At 43.2% G+C, this 20809-nt stretch overlaps 1 protein-coding gene across 23 annotated transcripts in view; it reads right to left on the bottom strand.

Moving 5' to 3' along the window:
- ZNF454 (zinc finger protein 454) overlaps window positions 1-8657 on the bottom strand; it is a 50795-nt gene extending 42138 nt beyond the window's left edge. For 16 of the 23 annotated variants that reach the window (XR_008700185.1, XR_008700187.1, XR_008700184.1 and 13 more), the window contains exon 1: window positions 8554-8642. The gene's annotated coding sequence lies outside the window, so the exon portion shown is untranslated. Of the gene's footprint in view, window positions 1-8150; window positions 8392-8553 lie in introns of all 23 variants that reach the window. The other 7 variants (XM_055539745.1, XM_055539787.1, XM_055539792.1 and 4 more) reach the window with 3 other exon arrangements.
- Between the last annotated feature and the right edge of the window lie 12152 nt (window positions 8658-20809).

The following is a 20809-nucleotide window of genomic DNA, read 5'->3' on the forward strand; positions in this document are numbered from 1 at the left end:
CAGAATGAGAGGGAAATAAAGTTTATTAGAGTGGGAGACGCTGTTAGAACAGTGGCCCAGCTCAAGGGAGAACCAACCTTGAACAGGGGTCCTTAGTTCACTTTTATACCCAGGGTGCAAGGCGTGGGACGGGGGTCTTGTGGGTCATTTGCTGATGGGATGAGGCGCATAAACTGGGTGGGTGGGTGGGGGGAGAGTAAGGCAAATACCCTCTCTCTATGGGGTAGGAGGGGAGACAGGTTATACTGCTCAGGAGGACCTGAAATCCATGAATAGTTACAACATGGGAAGGGAAGGACGATGAGGGCCTGGTTTTTCTGTCCCTGCATCCAAGACCCTCCTTGGTTTTATCTGCTCTTTCATCCCTGGGCCACCACGTTCCCCCTCTCTTTATTTTTAGGGCCAATTCTTTAGCCCCTGTTGATACCCTGCTCCATCTAACTATCTACCTATTTCCCTTCTCAGGCGTTTTGGAAACCAGTCTCAAAGGAAAAGAGGCGATGACCGCTCTGACTTCCTCAGGCTGTACAGGGGCGTCGTGGGGCTCTGGGTTCCCTTTTGCCTGCTCTCTGTCAGGGTGCATTCACAGAGGGAGAGGAGCGCCCATGGACTGATAAGGCGGCTTGTTTCAGCATTGTCTGGGTATTAGTCAGGGTATATTCTTGTCATACTATTACTTGGAGATGTCTTGTATTCTAGAATAAACAAACTTAACATGGAAGTTAGAGGTACGTGGCCCAAAGATTAATAGAAGTAGAAACGCTGCTGAGGAGCTAGCCAGGAGAGACAGGACTAGGCACTGGTTTGCGACGTTCATGTTTCTCTGGGTATGAGAAGATGCAAGAATTGGGGCTCATAGAATCTTTACCTGAAAACATCCGATTATCTGAAGGCCGGGTCTTCTGGGTTTTTCCCAGAGCACAGTGCCTTATTTCTGATCTCCACCCTGAACTCCTTTCAGGGGGTGTTGAAGCCTAGCAGCCTGCAGTGGTCATGATGTGATCTTTGTAGAGGCAGTTGGCAAGTGCCAACTTCCAGTCAGCAGGGTCCCTTCATGGCCACATATTTGACTATGCTTTGGGGGCATTTCATGGCTGTTGTGTCCCGCGGTGCTGGGAAAGCTCATTCTCAAGTCTACCAAAGATTCCATGGACAGTCTGCCGGGAGCCACCACGGGAGATCCCACCCATGACAAAGGTCATGCGGAAGAGACCTGACAGGCAAAGGCGGATCAGGCCTCAAGGGACCCCCTGAATCTGCTCGAGCATCTACCCCAAAATCAGAATCTGTCTTACTATTTTGTGCCTTTCACCAACTCTTCTGACATTAACAGGGGGCTATCCCAGACCACCTTTCTCTGGAAAAAATCAACTTAGGGCTTTGGTTAATAAGTCTCCTGAGCATGAAAGGAATATTTCTATTTTAACCCCTCTGTTGGCATTCTAGCTTGCCTGACAGGTTTATCCATACTCTTGCAATTAACACACATGATTGTTCACAACTCCCCAACCTTGAAAGGCACAGGAAGTCAAAACATTCTAAAAGTCCTAATGAGCATAGAGCCCTTTGAGGGATGAAAAATTATTAGAATAGATAGTACTGGTAAAGGGCTTCATTATTGGGCCAATGCTTGCTGCCAAGTTCCCGTATCTCTTATCCATTGTGCACCTGGGAGTGCATTAGTTAACATAGTTGGAATATAAGAAAAACAAGCAGCAGCCTTGGAATTAACCACATCAGACCTTTGAGCTGATTGGTTCTTTCTTTGTTGTAACTCACTGCACCTTTGCTCCGTGAGAATGTAACTCTGTTTAGCACTTTCTGAGGCTGACATAGATTAGAAATATAAAGAAAAAACACTTCAAGGGAAAATAAGTTTTCTGAGTGAGCAGCCTTTATCAAAAAAGGGTCATAAAATGTCCACAGGCCTCCAAGGCCAGAAGATATTGTACACAACATTGTTTATGGGAAAGGTGTGCAGAAAAAATCCTGGTTTTGATAAAGACAAAACAGATGTAACGTTTGGGCTGACTCTGTATGACTTTGCATCTTTCATTTCCCTCTATGTACAAGTAAAGGTATAAAAGTTCTTTTGAAAATAAAGTTATGAGCCTCGCTCACTGAAGCTTGGTCTCCCCGTGTCATTCTTTTTTTCCTTTTCTCTCCTTTTCTCTCTCTGTTCTTCTTTCAGGGTGACTCCTTGGAACACAGGAGCTTTATTGGCTTTCTGTGTTAATCAAGGAAAATCAAGCCTCTTTTTCTCTCTTTTTACTTTCCTTATCGCCTAGGCCGTCATCCTGAGGGTACCCCTGCATCCTGCTGGGGCTGGACCCTGGCAACAGTCCACTCAAGTGTGCTGTTACGGGACCAGACCTTGCAAGTAGCAAAAGTCTCTGGACCATACCTGTCTTACTAGCCTCTTGGTCCAGGAAATGATTCCCTCGTGTTGCTTCTTCCCATATCTAGAGTTACATTATTATAATCATTGATCTTATATGGAACTGCATATCAGCATTTAATCATAGGCTCAGTCACACATTTAGTAATGTAAGAAACATTCATCTGAAACAAGCAACATAGAAAATAACAAAGCTAGCAGTTATTAGTAAGGTCATAAGTAAGAATTATAAGTCAAGAACTTTCGTTAGGTAGAGTCCAGTATACCACAGGTCATCTGACTTAGTTAAATAATTATAGCCAGGTGTGAATCTCCTGGTTGTACATCATGGAGCATCTGACCTTTATCCAAAGATTGGTTACTGAGATAAGCTTTAGAAACAAACTTAGAGTGTCCTTTTTAATAACTTAATTAATTAAACCTTTTAGCAATATAACATAACAACAAGGAACTATCTCGGAAGTAAACACAGACCTTAATTAACAAAACTAGAACTTAATATTAAGTGAAATATAATTTTTTTTGTCATTGTGAGGGCATTAGCCCTGTAGGCAGGGAAGGCTTTAACCCATCAAGTAAAAATGAGACTTGTCAGAGAGCCTCGAAAAGCAGCCGTCTTGGATTTCCCGTAGCCCTGACTCTTTGATTTACAGCTACTGTTCACCCATTTTCAATCCCCCGATTTAGGAGTAGACTGTTGCCATGTTTTAAGGACATCAGGATAGCAAAAGTCTAACCGTGAGGGCTTATTTTTTGTAGAAGCAGAATGAGCTTTGTCTACATGCACCGTAATCTTAAATAATGTTTATTTACCAAAGTAACAAAAGATTTTAAAAACAAATATAAACCACTTAAAGGCAAAGAAATTGATAATCTGTTATCAAAAACTTCATTCTAGGAAAACTTTTTTCTCTTAACATAGAGAGTAGACTAAATTCCAGTCTGTTACCAGTTTACCAGATAACAAACAAAATTTGTTTATCGCTTAATCTTAGAAAAGTCTTTTCCATAAATCTTGAAGTAGCAGGATTCTTGCAAAGGCATCAGGATGAAACCATAGAAGGCATGTTTAAAATCTGATTAAATTGCAATTGACAATGGAGCCTGGTCATTGCTGTGACTTGTAACACTTTTAACATGATAACTTGAATTATAATGATATTTTATCAGGACATATCAGATTTTCATGAATTTCACTTAATTTCTAGGATATCTGTATTAGTAACATCAACCATACAATATAACCTGAGATGATTCATCACTCTTCTAGCAATACTTCCCATGTAATTTAACATGTCAAATGAACTCAAGTAGTTTAATATCTCTCTTTGGGATGTCTCAGGGGCCCTCTGAAGCATCTCAAAGTTAGCTAGAGTCAAATGATTTAGGAAGTGTTTTCAATAAATATCATGGGATCATATAAGTCACAGTGAAACAACAGTTATTCACTTAGCCAAAGTTAACAAAAGATTTCAAAGGTAAACATAGAACAGATCACTTCAGGGATAAAGAAACTTAAAATCCATTATCAAAGGCAGTTTAACATCTCAAGAAAACAAAACTCTTCCCTTGGGGTCCACTTTCCATAAAACCTTCTTATCACTTTCTGTACCCATTACTTTGTTCTCCCATCCTGAAACAGTCACCAGTAAGTCAGAACTACTTCCTTTTCCCTTCATAAAATGTAATTTCATTCCTCACACCTTCTTTACTGAAAACACACATCCTACTTTCCTTAAGCAACCAAGAACTGACCTTTATATTAGCATGCTATAGATTGGTGAACATAAATACCAGTGATAAATTCTAAAAAAAATTCTAGAGAACATCTCAGGATGGCATCAAACATTATTCAATAAAAGTCCAAAATCACTAGTTTCTCTGTAAGAGGAAGTTAGTGTTCAGTAATGAATGTTTCAGAATCTTAGTTTATTTGGAAATGACCTAGCTATTCAATAAACTTCCATCACTTAGTTTAGCACAACCCTAGAAATTCAGGTTACCAAAATCTAGAGGGACTACTGTTTAAGACAGACATTTCTAAAGTTTAATTATTCTTACTAGTTTATTTAAAAGCTCATATCTCATTTACATTTTTCAGGATTTTTTTTTTTTCTACAGGTACTTTTCTTGTTGACAAACTTGTAACAGATACAACAATATAACAATATTTAATTTATAATAAACCTAGGCACAAAGGAAATATTATGCTTAATGTTAATGACTCTTGGATATGTCTATATCAGATTAGCAAACAAACATTAATACTAGATATTTAATATTGCATATTTCCCAGTTCACGTGAATCTGAAATTCATTTAAGTTAATTTCCCTTGTATTTAGAATTGTTTGATTTGTAAGTGCTTACTTTTCTTTAGGCCAATTAAATTAGAACTCATTTACAACTTCAGCAATATTATCAAAAAAACCCCAAAGACACACACTGAGACATACATAAATACAGACAGAGATTGCAGTTTTCCGCTTGAGATTTAAAATGTCTCTTTGACTTCCTCCCCCTGCCCCCCTTTTTTAAAAATTCTAATTTGCCCAAGGTTGAGGTCTCAGGTAAAGTGGGCTGTGTATTTCAAGGACATGGAAAGAGTTAACTTCAAGCTTTTCCCTAGGCAGGCCTTTTAATAAGCTGCTGCTGCTGCTGCTAAGTCACTTCAGTCATGTCCGACTCTGTGTGACCCCCATAGACGGCAGCCCACCAGGCTCCCCCATCCCTGGGATTCTCCAGGCAAGAACACTGGAGTGGGTTGCCATTTCCTTCTCCAATGCATGAAAGTGAAAAGTGAAAGTGAAGTCGCTCAGTCGTGTCCAACTCTTCGTGACCCTATGGACTGCAGCCTACCAGGCTCCTCCATCCATGGGATTTTCCAGGCAAGAGTACTGGAGAGGGTTGCTTAGTCATAGTTTTATAGCTAAAATATAAACCAAATAGTGCTCAAATTGACTTTGATATCAGGGGAGGATCAGATGATAAAAATGTTGGATTGTCCCTCTGATGGGAAGTGAGGTCTTTGTCCCATAGAAGAATCTGAAGGGTTAAGGGAATTTGCAGGGGGGAGGCTTGGTCCTTCCCCATCCTGAGAAACGCGAGTAGTTAGAAGGGAATTCTTTAGGATGTTCAGGAGTTGGGAAGCTTGGTTCCCTCCCCACCTGAGAGATAAGTGTAGTTAAAAGGGGATTCTTTAGAATGTTAGAAGAGTTTTTGATCCTTCAGGCTTTTGAATACAGGGAAAGACCTGGACCAAAGGGAACCTCAGAATCCTTTCCAAGAGGTCATGTGGATATGAAAGGTCGAGTAGGGGTCATCTAGGAAATCTGATGGAGAGAGGCAGAGGGGGACAGGAGACAGGGAGGCAACAGAACATAAGGAAATTCTGAGTCCTTTCCCTGCTTTTGGCAAAAGCTAGTGTGCCATTCAGAGGCCATATTTTTTTTGGGTCCCCCAGTTCGTATTGGGGCCAGGTTTTCCGCAGGGTCAAAATTTTCCAGTTTCTGAGAATGTAGCCAAGGGGTGAGTCTGAGAGAGGATCCCAGATGTACAGAGATTCCTGGGAGCCACCAGGTGACTCACTGGCGATTCCCTGAAACATGGAAGCCACTCTTGGGATAGCTCAGAAGCAACACCTAGGCTCCTGTAAATCAATCTGGACTGAAAGGGAAAGAAGTGAAAGTGACAGGAAGAAGGCTGAGGAGGAATCTGCCTTACAATCCTATTGGGGAGGTGGTGGCCAGGGGACAATGGTCTCTGTTTTCCTTCAATCACTATGTGCCTGACATGGCACATGGAAATTGTCTTGCTGCGGGCGGATGCCCTTGTGGCCTGATCCGTTCCGTGTCCCCCTTATCCTCACATGCGAGTCTTCATGTGACAGGCGCCCTAATGGCTTTTAAGTGCCTGACCCATGCACACAATATTCGTTGGCCTAGTCCTCAGTTGGAAAGAAGACAAAGGAGAGACCCTCACCCATTTGGGCAGCAGCTACTGGGGTGCAGTGAACAGGGGGGCCTTTGTAACACACCAGAGGGTAACCCTGGCCAGAGTTCCTCAGTTGCTTCCACTGCACTTACCTGTTTGCAGAGGGTCCCTATGAGAAAGAAGAGAGGAGGTGGGGGAAGAGGCCCTAAGGTCCACATACGGGCCACCAAAACTGTCGTGGGCCAAGCGTGGGTTGGAAAAGAATTTCCAGACATGAGACAGAAAGAGAGGGAAATAAAGTTTATTAGAGTGGGAGACGCTGTTAGAACAGTGGGGCAGCTCAAGGGAGAACTGACCTTGAACAGGGGTCCTGAGTCCACTTTTATACCCAGGGTACAAGGAGTGGAATGGGGTCTTGCGGGTCATTTACTGGGTGGGCGGGGGGATGGAGAGTAAGGCAAATACCCTCTGTCTATGGGGTAGGAGGGGAGACAGGCTATATTGCTCAGGAGGACCTGAAATCCATTATTAGTTACAACATGGGGGAAGGAAGGACGATAAGGGTCCGGATTTTCTGTTCCTGCATTCTAAGACCCTCCTTGGTTTTATCTGCTCTTTTGTCCTTGGGTCACCACAGAAAGGATGAATGATTCAATAACTCAGAACAAGAGCTTACCATTTGGAAAAGAATAAAAATTTGCACATAAAGTGAAACTTAAGTACTAGAAGAAAATGCAGATGAGTATCTTGTGACATATGGAATAAAAGACTCCCTAACAATGATGTCAAAGACCCAAACATGAAGGGAAGGTTTGCACGTCTAAACATATAAAAATGCAACATTTCTGCATAGAAATTGAAAATAGATTTGTGTATCAGACACACGATTTAAAAGCACAATGCAAACTGCATAAAAATATTCACTGGCTTTCAAAATGCAAATAGGTGATCCGTATTGTTTGCACGTCTCCGGAAGTTAGAGAACAGTAACACTGAGACTTAACTGTGTCAGGAAGGTACCCTGACCTTGCAATGTTTATAAACTACTACTGTTCTAGAGAGAACAGGGCAGAAGCGATCAAAAACTTCACAGTATGATTTAGAAATTTCACTTGAGAAGATTTACAGAATGAGATAAGAATGCAAAGATAAATGAAGCCAGATGGCCTCTATTGTTTATAATACTAAACCAACAATCAAAAAAAAGCCCACAACAACCCTGAGAAAGAACACTAAGCCCTACAGAGAGGATTAAGCATGGCACGGACATACTTTTCCTCATATTCATTAATAAGCTGACTTAGCTGTTCTTAAAAACTAGTTTAAGTAGACGGTTTCAAAATATTAAATTAAAAAAACTTTATTTCGCATCTTAAGTTGTACTACACAGATAAAAATATTTACTAAAAAATCGCGGAGCTTAAGATTCGCGCACATGTATTTCATAACTCATTTTGTAAAGTAAACGGAGAAAAGGATACTAATATCCACATATTTGTTTAGAAAGCTTTTCTATGTACATAGACATGCAGATGTTGACAGTTTTCAAATGATTTTTCCCTTTTTGCTCCTCTGAACCTTCTAGTTGTCCTATACTGAACTTTTTTATTTTTGGTGAGAGGAAAAAAAACTGCTTTAAAAGAAAGAAGAAAGAAAAGGATTCCCTCAAGTAGAAATCTGCATAGGATGGCCCTCCCCATTCTTACGGAGAGAGGAGTGAAGCGGGGCCCGCGCCAGCGCCCCAGGAATCCGAAACCACTGAGGGCGGTCCCGAGATGCGGTTTTCACAAAGGGCAGGAGCTGGAGCCCCGAGACCCGCACCTTAGTCGAGAATCGCCCGAGATTTTCACGGCGGGTCCCGGGGACAGCTCGCGACGGGGAGGAACCCAGGGTCCGAGCGACTTCCAGAGGCTTCGGCCCCTCACTTGCCCTCCGACGCTGGGCCCCTGAGCCGAGCTCTCTGCCCTCGCCACTCGGGGGGCAGGTGGTCGAAGAACCGCGCCCGACCGCTCGGCTCTTGGTGTTCTCACCGGCTGGGCTCCCAGGGCGAGAGGAGGCACACCTGGAGTTAAAAGCCCGGCGCCGCGCTGGGTCAGAAAGGTCGCGGCCCATCAGCAGCCCGCCCCACCCCTAAGGGGCCTCGCCTGGCTGCGCTGGACGCCTCCCGCCAAGGCCCCGCGCACCCTCCGGAGCGGGCGCTTCCCGCCGCGGCCCCTTCACTCACCCTCTCCCAGAAGGAGCCAAGGCAGCCTGCGGACTGATGACGCCCCTCGCGGCACCGCCACCCCAGGAAGTCGGACTACATTTCCCACAAAGCTTCGGGGAGGCGTAGCGAGGGCGTAGGAATGCGCAGACGCGGGCCGCAGCGGGGCGGGACGATTCCACCCCCTGGGGTGGTGGCTCCCAGAATGGCTGCTTCGATTTGGTGGGTTTCTGGTTTGTCAACCCAGGAGTCAAAGGCGCGGTGGCCTTACCCCCGCTACCCTGAAGAAGCCCCTTCATTAGAGCTTCTGGAGTCCTAACCCATGGGTAGGGGAGAAGGGGCGGCCATCCTTTGCTAAGCCTCACTTTTCCTTTTCTGAAATAAAAGGAGCCTAGTGGAGTCCCTCAGAGAAGGCAATGGCAACCCACTCCAGTACTCTTGCCTGGAAAATCCCATGGACGGGGGAGCCAGGTGGGCTGCCGTCCCTGGGGTCGCGGAGTCAGACACGACTGAGCGACTTCCCTCTCACTTTTCACTTTCGTGCATTGGAGAAGGAAATGGCAACCCACTCCAGTGTTCTTGCCTGGAGAATCCCAGGGACGGAGGATCCTGGTGGGCTGCCGTCTATGGGGTCACACAGAGTCGGACACGACTGAAGTGACTTAGCAGCAGCAGCAGCAGCAGCAGAGGAGTCCCTTGCCAAGTTGTGAGAAGAAAGGGTAGATTGGTAGTTAACAAACCAGAGGCGTTTTTCCACGAACGGGGAGAAGGGATGGTTTCGCGATGATTCAAGTGTATTACATTTGTTGTGCACTTTATTTTTACTAGTATTACATTGTGATATATAATGAGATAATTATAAAACTCGCCGTAATGCAGAGTCAGTGGGAGCCCTGAGCTTGTTTTCCTGCAACTAGATAGTCCCATCTGGGGATGATGGGAGACTCCGCCACCTGAAGTCTGTTGCTTGTGCCCAGTCTCGGTAATCTTGTTTCTGTTGCTGTCACTGAAGAAGACCCTACTTTGCGAAGATATGATGTTGGAAATGGAAGCAGGCTTTTCAGTGCTCTTGTGGCAGTCTCAGGATATTCTGCCTGAACTTTAATCCAGAATGTATGGAGATCTGAAATTCTCCCAAACATACTTTCAAGACCACAGCCATTTGCAACCTCAAGCGGTTGATCCTCTTCTAACATAGACAAAGTTGATTCACAGATGGGTCACCGATCCGTTCTTTCCCCGTTCGGGGGTCTTTTGTGATTAGGAAGTAACACTCATCACAAACTCTTTTGAAAGCTGAGATAGGTGATCATGCACCAACTAGGAGAAAGAAGGCCCTGGTTCTCTCTTTCAAGATCTCTGTTAACGTTTGAAACCTGCCCAAAATCCCAATGTTCATTCATCATCGCCACCATCCCAGTTTGGCTTTGAATCCGGTCACTTTATCTGCTGACCCTAACAGCTGTCATTCTCCCCTGAGGTGAGAGTTGGAGTTCGATGAGCAGGTTGACTATGTCACACAAGTAAGCAAGTTTTGCAACCCATTCTCTGTCACTGAAATATGCTACCAGTAATGACTGTTTTTCTAAAAGAAATATCTGAAACAGCTCTTTTAGCTCAAAAATTCTGGCCAGTGATCTGCCTTTAGAAAGTCATCTCATTCTATATTAGAGGAGACGTGTGCTCTGCTTCCATCTCCTCACAGAGCTTTGTGAACAGACGTGAGTTAAGGGCGTGTACATTAATGTGGTTGATAATTTTAAAACCTTGTTAAGTTCAGGTGACATTTTTTGGCTAATCAGCATTTCTCTGTGGATGACACAGTCCATAGACTCACATTCAGAAGCAACCTCTTTGACTTAAGTCGTGATACCAGGAAGCCATCCAGTCATGGCAGTCACTCCATCTGTGCACATACCAACACAAAAATGACCAATTCAGTTTCCCTGATACGCAATCATTCAGAGACTTGAATAGTTCTGCAGCAGTGGTGTTGATTACCAAAGAAAGTGCTCACAACATATCTTCATGCACATCCTCCTGAAAAATAACTTGCACGAAAACATGCCCTGATGTCTTGTTGTCAACATCAGTAGACTCATCAACCTGGATTGCGTACCATAGTGATTCATTAATCCTAACAACTGTGCCTCAGTATCCTCTGCTGTTTCATCCATTCGTCTAGTTACGATGCTAGCTAAAAGAGGAACACATGCCACCTTTTGCACTGCTGCTGCTGCTACTGCTGCTAAGTCGCTTCAGTCGTGTCCGACTCTGTGCGACCCCATAGACAGCAGCCCACCAGGCTCCCCTGTCCCTGGGATTCTCCAGGCAAGAACACTGGAGTGGGTTGCCATTTCCTTCTCCAATGCATGAAAGTGAAAAGTGAAAGTGAAGTCGCTCAGTCGTGTCCCACTCCTAGCGACCCCATGGACTGCAGCCTACCAGGCCCCTCCATCCATGGGATTTTCCAGGCAAGAGTACTGGAGTGGGGTGCCATTGCACTGCAGCCTATCCTAAAAGTTCATGACAAATGAACTTTAGCAGCAGACAGGATCAACTCTTCACAAATAGTAAAGGACTTCTTAGATTTAGCAATGCTGTTTGCCACTACAAGTGATCCTCTCAGTACAGACATAGTTGATAACATTGTGGCCTTCAGTAATTGCTTCTGTTCTTCATGTCCACATTTTTATTTTTCTCTTGAAAAACTCTGAAGACTTGTCTTTTAAAGCAGGGTGCCTGGTCTCACTGTGGTGAAGCAGTTTGGAAGGTTTCACAGCTTCATTGGATAGCCAGTTACCACATACTGTACAAAGTAGGCTGGGGGAATGTAAATCACCTGCTGCAACAACACATAAGTAGAACTTTTTTTTTAAAATACAGCTTTCCAGCACTGTTTACAATAGCTAGGACATGGAAGCAACCTAGATGTCCATTGGCAGATGAATGCATAAGGAAGTTGTGCTACATATACACAATGGAATATTACTCAGCTATAAAAAAGAACACATTTGAGTCAGTTCTAATGAGGTGGCTGAAACTGGAGCCTATTATACAGAGTGAAGTAAGTCTGAAAGAGAAACACCAATACTGTATACTAACACATGTATATGGAATTTAGAAAGATGGTAACGACAATCTTATATGCAAGGCAGCAAAAGAGACACAGATGTAAAAAACAGACTTTTGGACTCTGTGAGAGAAGGTAAGGGTGGGATGATTTGAGAGAATAGGCTTGAAATACTTACATTACCATATGTAAAATAGATGACCAGTGCAAGTTTAATGCATGAAGCAGGGCACTCGAACTCAGTGTTCTGGAACAACCCAGAGGGATGGGGTGGGGAGGCAGGTTGTGGGGGGCTCAGGATGGAGGGACACATGTGCACCTGTGACTGATTCATGTTGATGTATAGCAAAAACCATCACAATATTGTAAAGTAATTATCCTTCAATTAAAATTAACTAATTTTTTTAAAATGTACAAGTACAAAAAAAAAAAGATGCAACTTTCCTTTTGTTGGAAGTCTTAGAGTCTTCTGGTGTCTCATCATTGGGTCTTTTCCCCTTTTTCAAAGAAGCTCTCCAGTGACATTTGGTTTTTACTCATTTTGGCTAGTCTTAGCTTCTGGGCTTACCAAACCTTGACTGAGACAAGTGTGCAGTGCCAGACAAAGGCACGGATGCAAGCGGTAAATAAAATAATGAGCTGGCCACACATGGACTAAATTAGGTGTCAGATTCTGAGTTAAAAACTGCTACCAAATGCAGCTTAATTTTCACTTGCCACTCACTGATAGGGTTTTGATGAGTCTGTAAGCAATTGGTTTATTATGGTCTCAGAGTCATACCTCTCTGCTACTGCTAATCTGTATTCACAGCCACTCCTCAGTGCTAAGCCACTCATCACTGCCTTAGTGCCACCTCAGATCATCAGGCATTAGATTCTCATAAGGAGTGAGCAACCTGGATCCCTCATATGCACAGTTCACAATAGGCTTTGCACGCCTATGAAAATCTAATGCCACTGGTGGTCTGACAGGAAGTGGACCTCAGTAATGTGAGCAATGGAGAGCAGCTATAAGTACAGATTAAGCTTCACTCACTTGTCTGCTGCTCACCTCTGCTGTGTGGCCTGGTTCCTAACAGGCCACAGACTCTACTGGTCCATGGCCCAGTGGTTGGGGACCCCTGCTGTATAGAAGGGCTTCCCTGGTGGCTCAGTGGGCAAAGAATCTGCTGCAATGCAGGAGACCTGGGTTTGAAGATCTTCCTTTCCTGGGTCAAGAAGATCCCCTGGAAAAGAAAAAGGCAACCCTCTCCAGTATTTTTGCCTGAGAAATCCCATAGACAGAGGAGCCTTGTATAGAATTCTACAGTATAGAATGCAGCTGTATAAAATGCAGACAAAATCTCCAGTTTAATTTGTAGGCAGAATAGTCAGTTAAGCTGGATCTGCCACTGGAATCCAGAGAAGTATATGACATTCAGGTCAGATCAACATAGTGGCTTGGACTGTAATATTTGTTTTTCTAAAAATAACTGCTAGCTTCATATGCCTCATTCTGTTGAGGTGACAAAGACTTAACCCAAACTTTAGGAAGGTTCCTTTGAGCCTTCTTTTCTACTAGGCTTCCACCTTGAGCCCTGTCCTTGGCTTGTGGAGCTCAGTTTGAGCAAGAATACTGCTAATTTAGGTACAATCACCCATTCCTGATATCTGATCAAATCCTTCATACCCTACTCTCAATGTCTAAGTCCTTGGCCTGCTTTTACCAAGAATCTCCCAAATTTGCTGTGTGCTTTTTGGCGCCACTGACCCCTTTTACCCTGCTTGTTGGAGCTGTAAATCCCCAGCTGTCTTTGCTGTATTGGGAGTTGAGTTCAGTTTTACTGAAACCCCTATTGCAGTAGTACTGAATAAAATATGTCCTCACTGTGTTTATTAGTGCTCAGCTCTTTCTCTTGAGAGCTGTTTGGACTATATCATAATATTTGATGTTGAAAGTTCAGCTTCTCTGTACACCAGTGCCAAATCAAATCTCAGAGACAAAGTTCTGGGTGAAGTAGAAAGGATAGCTTCATTGCTTTGCCAGGCAAAGGGAGACACAGTGGAATGTGTCATGCCCTCAAAACCATGTGTCCCAACATGGGGAAGATAGTAAGAAGTTTTATAGTAATTATTCAAAGAGGGCATGATCCGTCCATGGACATTCTTCCAATGGGTGGATGGTGAGGTGAGTAGAAGTTAACATCATCAAGCTTCAGGTCCAACTGGTCTGGGGTCTACATCCTTATGGTCAGTGTATCATCATTAATCATTAACTTCTTCCACCTGGAGGGGATTTCAGTATCTGTGAAAGAGCTCAAAGATATTATTGTGTGTAACTGTTGATGGGGAAGCACAAGGCTGCTCTTGACTGTTTCCCCTGGTCTCACATCCTCTTCCTTCCCTAATTAACAATTGCTTGAATCTGCCCATTGGAACTCAGGGAAGTGACCTTATGAAGGAAGCCTGAATGAAGGTTTTTCCTTATAATCAAAGAAATGGGGACAAAGAAATTCTGTGTGCCCAGGAGACTCACAGGGCTCTGCATGGTATCATATTGAAAAACATGGAAATCTTCACAGTTCATTTAATCAAGTTAAGGTAACCCAGATGGCAACAAAGTAAAACTCAACCACTGTATTTTTTTATTCAAATACCTTGAATCAAAGAGTTGCTTCAGAACTACAAAGTCATTCTTACATTAAAAATTGCATGAACATCTTCTGGTAGAGAAATGGCCCTTGATAAAACCCATAACACAGAGTGTGCAGTTTCAAAAAAAGAAAAAAAGCAGACAGAGAATGTAGAATGGGGAGAGGGAAAAGGAACAAAAGAAACCAAACTTCCTTCACACCCAACAGTCCACTAATATAAAAATTCGGATAAATAAAAAAACACATAAGAAGAGGACAGCAATAAATACAAGTCTATTAGTAATTACTGTATTTGCACATGAACTGAACTTTCAATGGAAAGAAAAATACTGTCAGACTTACATTCTTATAAATCTAAGCTACATTTTAAAACATCAGATCAGGTCACTCAGTCATGTCCGACTCTTTGCGACCCCATGAATCACAGCATGCCAGGCCTCCCTGTCCATCACCAACTCCCGGAGTTCACTGAGACTCATGTCCATTGAGTCAGTGATGCCATCCAGCCATCTCATCTTCTGTTGTCCCCTTCTCCTCCCGCCCCCAATCTCTCCCAGCATCAGAGTCTTTTCCAAGAAACGTAAGAATACACAAACTTTGAAAGTGGAAAACTGGCAAAAGATATACCTGGCAAATATTAACCCCCAAAAGTTAATGTGTGTGTGTGTGTGTGTGTGTGTGTGTGTGTGTGTGTGTACTAATGCTCGCGCACGCACACACACACACACATAGAAATTAAACCAAAAAATATCGCCAGAGAAAGAGAAGGTAATTACATAACAATAAAAGAGTTACTTCATCAGGAAAAGAAAATATTCATAAACTCTCATACCCACTCCAGTGCTCTTGCCTGCAGAATCAAAGGGACGGAGGAGCCTGGTGGGCTGCCATCTATGGGGTCACATAGAGTAGGACACGACTGACATGACTTAGCAGCAGCAGCATAAACTTTCATATATTTAATAATGGAGTTTAAAAATAAATACAGCAACAATTGACAGAACAACAAAGAGAATTGACAAATTCACTGAGTTATTTTTAAACTATCTTTTTCTATAATTGATAGGAAAATCTACCCCCACACTCACCAAAATCACTAAAGATATATAATATCCGAAGAGCAAAATTAACCAACTTTGATTTAACTGACAAACGTAAAGAATGTTGCACGCCAAAGTAATGAAAACACATTTTTAATCACACAGTTATGAAAAATGACTTCGAGTTAGTCTACAAAAGTAGCCTCAACACATTTCAAGGAACTGGTTTCATAAATATCACATTCTTTGACAACAATGCAATGAGAGATTTTTTTAAAGACCAGAAACCAGAAAACAAATTTATGGATATCAAAGGGAAGGACAGTAGGAGGAATTGGGAGATTGGTGTTCACATATATACATCACTGTGTATAAAATAGATAACTAATGAGAACCTTCTACTCCTCCATCTTGTGATAGCACATAAGAAATTATCTAAATCCAGATCAAATTCAAGGGAAGTTGTGATGCTCATTGCCCTTGTAGGAGTCCACATTTATGAAGAAGCACTGTGGAAAGAGTCATAGTGGCCACTATGCCTTGGGTCCTCTGGATGACCCACAGTGTGCGACCCTCCACTTGGTGCTCCGATGCCACTGGGGTGCCAGAGACCCACGGCTGGGTCTTTCCTAGCCCCCACTTGCTGGCTCCAGGGACTCCCACACATTGCTGCAGCCCATGGCCATACAAAGATGGGCACAACAAAGGACAGAAACGGTACGGACCTAACAGAAGCAGAAGATATTAAGAAGAGGTGACAAGAATGCACAGAGGAAATATACAAAAAAGATCTTCATGACCCAGATAACCATGATGGTATGATCACCTAGAACCAGACATCCTGGAATGCCAAGTCAAGTCAGCCTTAGGAAGCATCACTATGAACAGAGCTAGTGGAGGTGATGGAATTCCAGTGGAGCTATTTCAAATCCTAAAAGATGATGTTGTTAAAGCGATACACTCAATATGCCAACAAATTTGCAAAACTCAGCAGCAGCCACAGGACTGGAAAAGGTCAGTTTTCTTTGCTATCCCAAAGAAGGGCAATGTCAAAGAATGCTCAAACTACCACACAATTGCACTCACTCAATGCTAGCAAAATAATGCTCAAAATTCTCCAAGCCAGGCTTCAACAGAACATGAACCGTGAACTTACAGATGTTCAAGCTGGATTTAGAAAAGGCAGAGGAACCAGAGATCAAATTGCCAGCATCCACTGGATCATTGAAAAAGCAAGAGAATTCCAGAAAAACATCTGCTTTATTGACTATGCCAAAGCCTTTGGCTGTGTGGATCACAACAAATTGTGGAAAATTCTTCAAGAGATGGGAATACAAGACCACCTCCCCTGCCTCCTGAGAAATCTGTATGCAGGTCAAGAAGCAACAATTAAAACCAAACATGGAATACCATTGTTCCATGTCCATTGGTTCCAAATTGGGAAAGGAGTAGGTCAAGGCTGTATATTGTCACCCTGCTTATTTAACTTATATGCAGACTACATCATGTGAAATGCCAGGCTGGATGAAGCACAAGCTGGAATCAAAATTGCTGGGAGAAATATCAATAACCTTAGATACACAGATGACACCACCTTTATGGCAGAAAGAGAAGAACTTAAGAGTCTTTGATGAAAATGAAAGAGAAGAGTGAAAAAGTTGGCTTAAAACTAAACATTCAGAAAACAAAGATCATGGCCTCTGGTCCCATCACTTCATGGCAAATAGATGGGGAAATGATGGAAACAGTGACAGACTTCATTTTAGGGGGCTTCAAAATCACTGAAGATGGTGGCTGCAGCCATGAAATTAAAAGATGCTTGCTCCTTGGATGAAAAGCCATGACCAACCTAGACAGCATAGTAAAAAGCAGAGACATTAGTTTGCCGACAAAGGTCTGTCTAGTCAAACCTTTGGTTTTTCCAGTAGTCATGTATGGATGTGAGAGTTGGACTATAAAGAAAGCTGAGCACGAAAGAATTGATGCTTTTGAACTGTGGTGTTGGAGAAGACTCTTGAGAGTCCCTTGGACTGCAAGGAGATCCAACCAGTCCATTCTGAAGGAGATCAGTCCTGGGTGTTCATTGGAAGGACTGATGCTGAAGCTGAAACCCCAATACTTTGGCTACCTGATGTGAAGAACTGACTCATTGGAAAAGACCCTGACCCTGGGAAAGATTGAAGGTGGGAGGAGAAGGGGACGGCAGAGGATGAGATGGTTGGATGGCATCACTAACTTGATGGACATGAGTTTGAGCAAGCTCCGGGAGCTGGTGATGGACAGGGAAGCCTGGGGTGCTGCAGTCCATGGGGCCGCAAAAAGTCGAACAATACTGAGTGATAGAACTGAACTGAATGAGAACTTACTTTATAACACAGGGAACTCTATTCAGTGCTCTGTGGTGACCTAGGTGGGAAGGAAATCTAAAAGAAGGGGGATATATGTATACTTGCAACTGATTCACTTTGCTATACAGCAGAAACACAACATTATAAAGCAACTCTACCCCGGGTTAACAACAACAACAAAAAGACCAGAAACCTTTTAAAAAGAGAATATTTAGAGATTAGGCTTGTCACACTCGAATCAGGCTCCTCTGAGCTCATTTTCAACTAGGCCTCAACTGATGGGTTCTCGCTTTTGTTTCTGCATTGTCAAATTTTAGCAAGAATCCTACTGAATTAGTGTAGCCAGAATCCTCCCTCCCCCATATCTTATCACTCTTGGTGGTGGTGGTGCTGGTGGTGGTTGAGTTGCTGTGTCATGTCTGACACTTGCGACCCATGGACTGTAGCCTGCCAGGCTCCTCTGTCCATGGGATTCTCTAGGCAAGAATACTGGAATGGGTTGCCATTTCCTTCTCCAGTGGCTCTTCCCAACCCAGGGATTGGACCGGGGTCTCCTGCATTGCAGGCAGTTTCTTTACCAACTTAGCTAATCTGGGAATTCCTCCTCTACCATGCCTCAGGTGATGTCTGCTTTCAGTAAGTATTCTTTTACGTTGGGCTTCCCTCACCCCTGACATTTCCTCCTCTTAGGAATTTTCTATTCTCTGACCACCCACCCCTTAACTTGGTTCCTTAGCCAAAAATTCCTACTTGTTCATGTTGTGTATGGAGTTGATCCCAATCCTTCTTCCCCACTGCTAGATTCCATTGCAGTGATCCCTGTACCCAATCACAATGCCCGACCCCCCCCCCTTGAATAAACTCTGTCTTACTGTTCTTTATTGTCATTCAGTCGCTCAGTCACTTCTGACTCTGTGACCCCGTGGACTGCAGCATGCCAGGCTTCCCTATCCTTCACTATCTCTCCCAGAGTTTGCTCAAACTCGTAGTCCATTGAGTTAATGATGCCATTCAACTATCTCATCCTCTGTTACCATTAACAGCTTTTTTTTTTTTTTTAACAGGAGGGATAAAATTTTTACCTCTGATAATACACTAAATTTTGTTCCCTTCTGAAACCCGGTGGTTTAGTCGCTAAGTTGTGTCCAACTCTCGCGACCCCAGAGCCTGTAGCCAGCCAGGTTTCTCTGTCTATAGGATTCTCCAGGCAAAAATACTAGAGTGGGTTGCCATTTCCCTCTCTGCTTCTGAAACCTAGCAAAGCCAAAATTAAGGTATTATTTGAAAAGTTAACTCACAAAGTCAGGAAAAATCAGACAAGGACACACCAGCAACATTTTAGACCGGAAAAGCAGATAGATGTTATATTCTTGGTAAATCTTGAAAAAATGCCAGATTCCAGACAGCTATAAGAAAAGCTAAAAGCCGGTCTGACTTTATATCTCAGAAACCTCAAAATGATGTAAGAAAGATATGGCCTTTTCTATCAGGGGAGAAGCTATAAGAAATAAAGAAGTGATTCTTTCTTAGAATAGTTGAACAGAAAGGTATATAGCCATCTTGTGAATAAGATTCCTAAAATGGCAGCTCTTGCCAATCCTTTGCTCTTTTCACTTCCTGATTGTCCTTTCTCATAAGAACATTTTGGTGGGCTAATTTCACAGGCTTTATCCTGGACATGAGCAAAGAACTGAAAGGGTGAGGTAAAGAGTTAATATAATCTCTCCAATCAGGAACTTACAAGTACTACTTGTAGTCCTCATGGAGACCAATCGTCCAATAAAAAACTTAGGCGACATCCAGGAAAGATCGAAACTGTGGCCATCAACCTATGAGGAGTCAGAGGAGGGAACCTGCGTCTTAGGGATAAAAACCAAGCAGACTTCCCATTCAAGTGTGCTCGCTCCCAGGCCTTTGTCTGAAGCACATCCGTCTGCAGAAATAAAGACTGCCTTGCCGGGCCATTTTTGATTATGTTTTATTCCTGTGACACCGTTTGAGAGCATTTCCAACAGTGGTAAATCAGATACTTCTGGAACTGGAACTGAAGGTGGGGGCTAAAATAAAAAAGATAAAGAGGGCAATGAGAAAACTCTTTGAGGCAGATCTTCAGATCATCTTTTCCAATCAACATTACAGGCAATTTCTCCTCCCCACCAAGTAGATGGGCTTTCTCTGTGCCTTAGTGGTAAAGAAACTGCCTGCAATGCAGGCAGATGCGGGTTTGATCCCTGGGTCAGGAAGACGCCCTGGAGGAGGGCATGGTAACTCACTCCAGTATTCTTGCCTGGAGAATCTCCTGGACAGAGGAGCCTGGCAGGCTATGGTCCATAGGGTCGCAGAGTCAGACACAACTGAAGTGACTGAGCATGCACGCATGCACCAAATAGACATCTAGGTAGTTAGTCTTTGGAGAGGAAATCGGGGAAAAGCAAGTAAGACAGAGGCCAGCCATGTGGCAAGAGTGTTACTGAATCTAAACTTGGTCTGCTTGCCACACAACAGGCTAATAATTGGGAGACAAGTTGTTGAGGCAAGGAATAATGCCTTTATTTGGAAAGCCAGGCATCTGAGAAGATCTGTCCTAGAGTACCATCTTATCAGGGTCTGGACGCCAGTTTCTTTTCTAGAACAGAGATGGGGATGAGGTAAGGAACTAAAGTAAAATGGCCATTGGTCTTGCAAATATCTCCTGGAATGGCCAGCATCATGGAAGAGATATGCTAAATTTTTTTTTGCCTTTTCTGCAGACTTTTACAGGTGGGCAGGGTCAGAATGTCTCCCTGTGAGCTGTGAGCTGAACAATGGCACTTCAGTTTTAACTTTCAGGCAGAGGGGCAGGGCTCCCTGAGGCAGGCCATTACGTATGCTTAGAGTTATAGACAGCATGCTTTCAGAGATTATAGCAACAAAAGCAATGGAAAGCAAAGGTTTAAAGTAAAAGAAACAGATCCAACATGGAGTCAGATTCTGTTTTTCCTTGTTACGAGAGGTTGAAGCTTTCAAAGAAAGCTGTTCAGTGAGGAATTCTCAGGAATTTAGAGAAATCTTGGGGAACAGTTGAGAAAGCTGATCTCTGTATTCTCCATGCTTTAATTTTATTTTTTTAATTAACTTTTAAACAATTGAAGTACAATGTACATACTGAGAACTCTTAAGTGGTGTAAAAGACTGTGAAATGAA

Source organism: Bubalus kerabau, chromosome 1 (genome assembly GCF_029407905.1).
Source record: "Bubalus kerabau isolate K-KA32 ecotype Philippines breed swamp buffalo chromosome 1, PCC_UOA_SB_1v2, whole genome shotgun sequence".
NCBI classification, from domain to species: domain Eukaryota; kingdom Metazoa; phylum Chordata; class Mammalia; order Artiodactyla; family Bovidae; genus Bubalus; species Bubalus kerabau.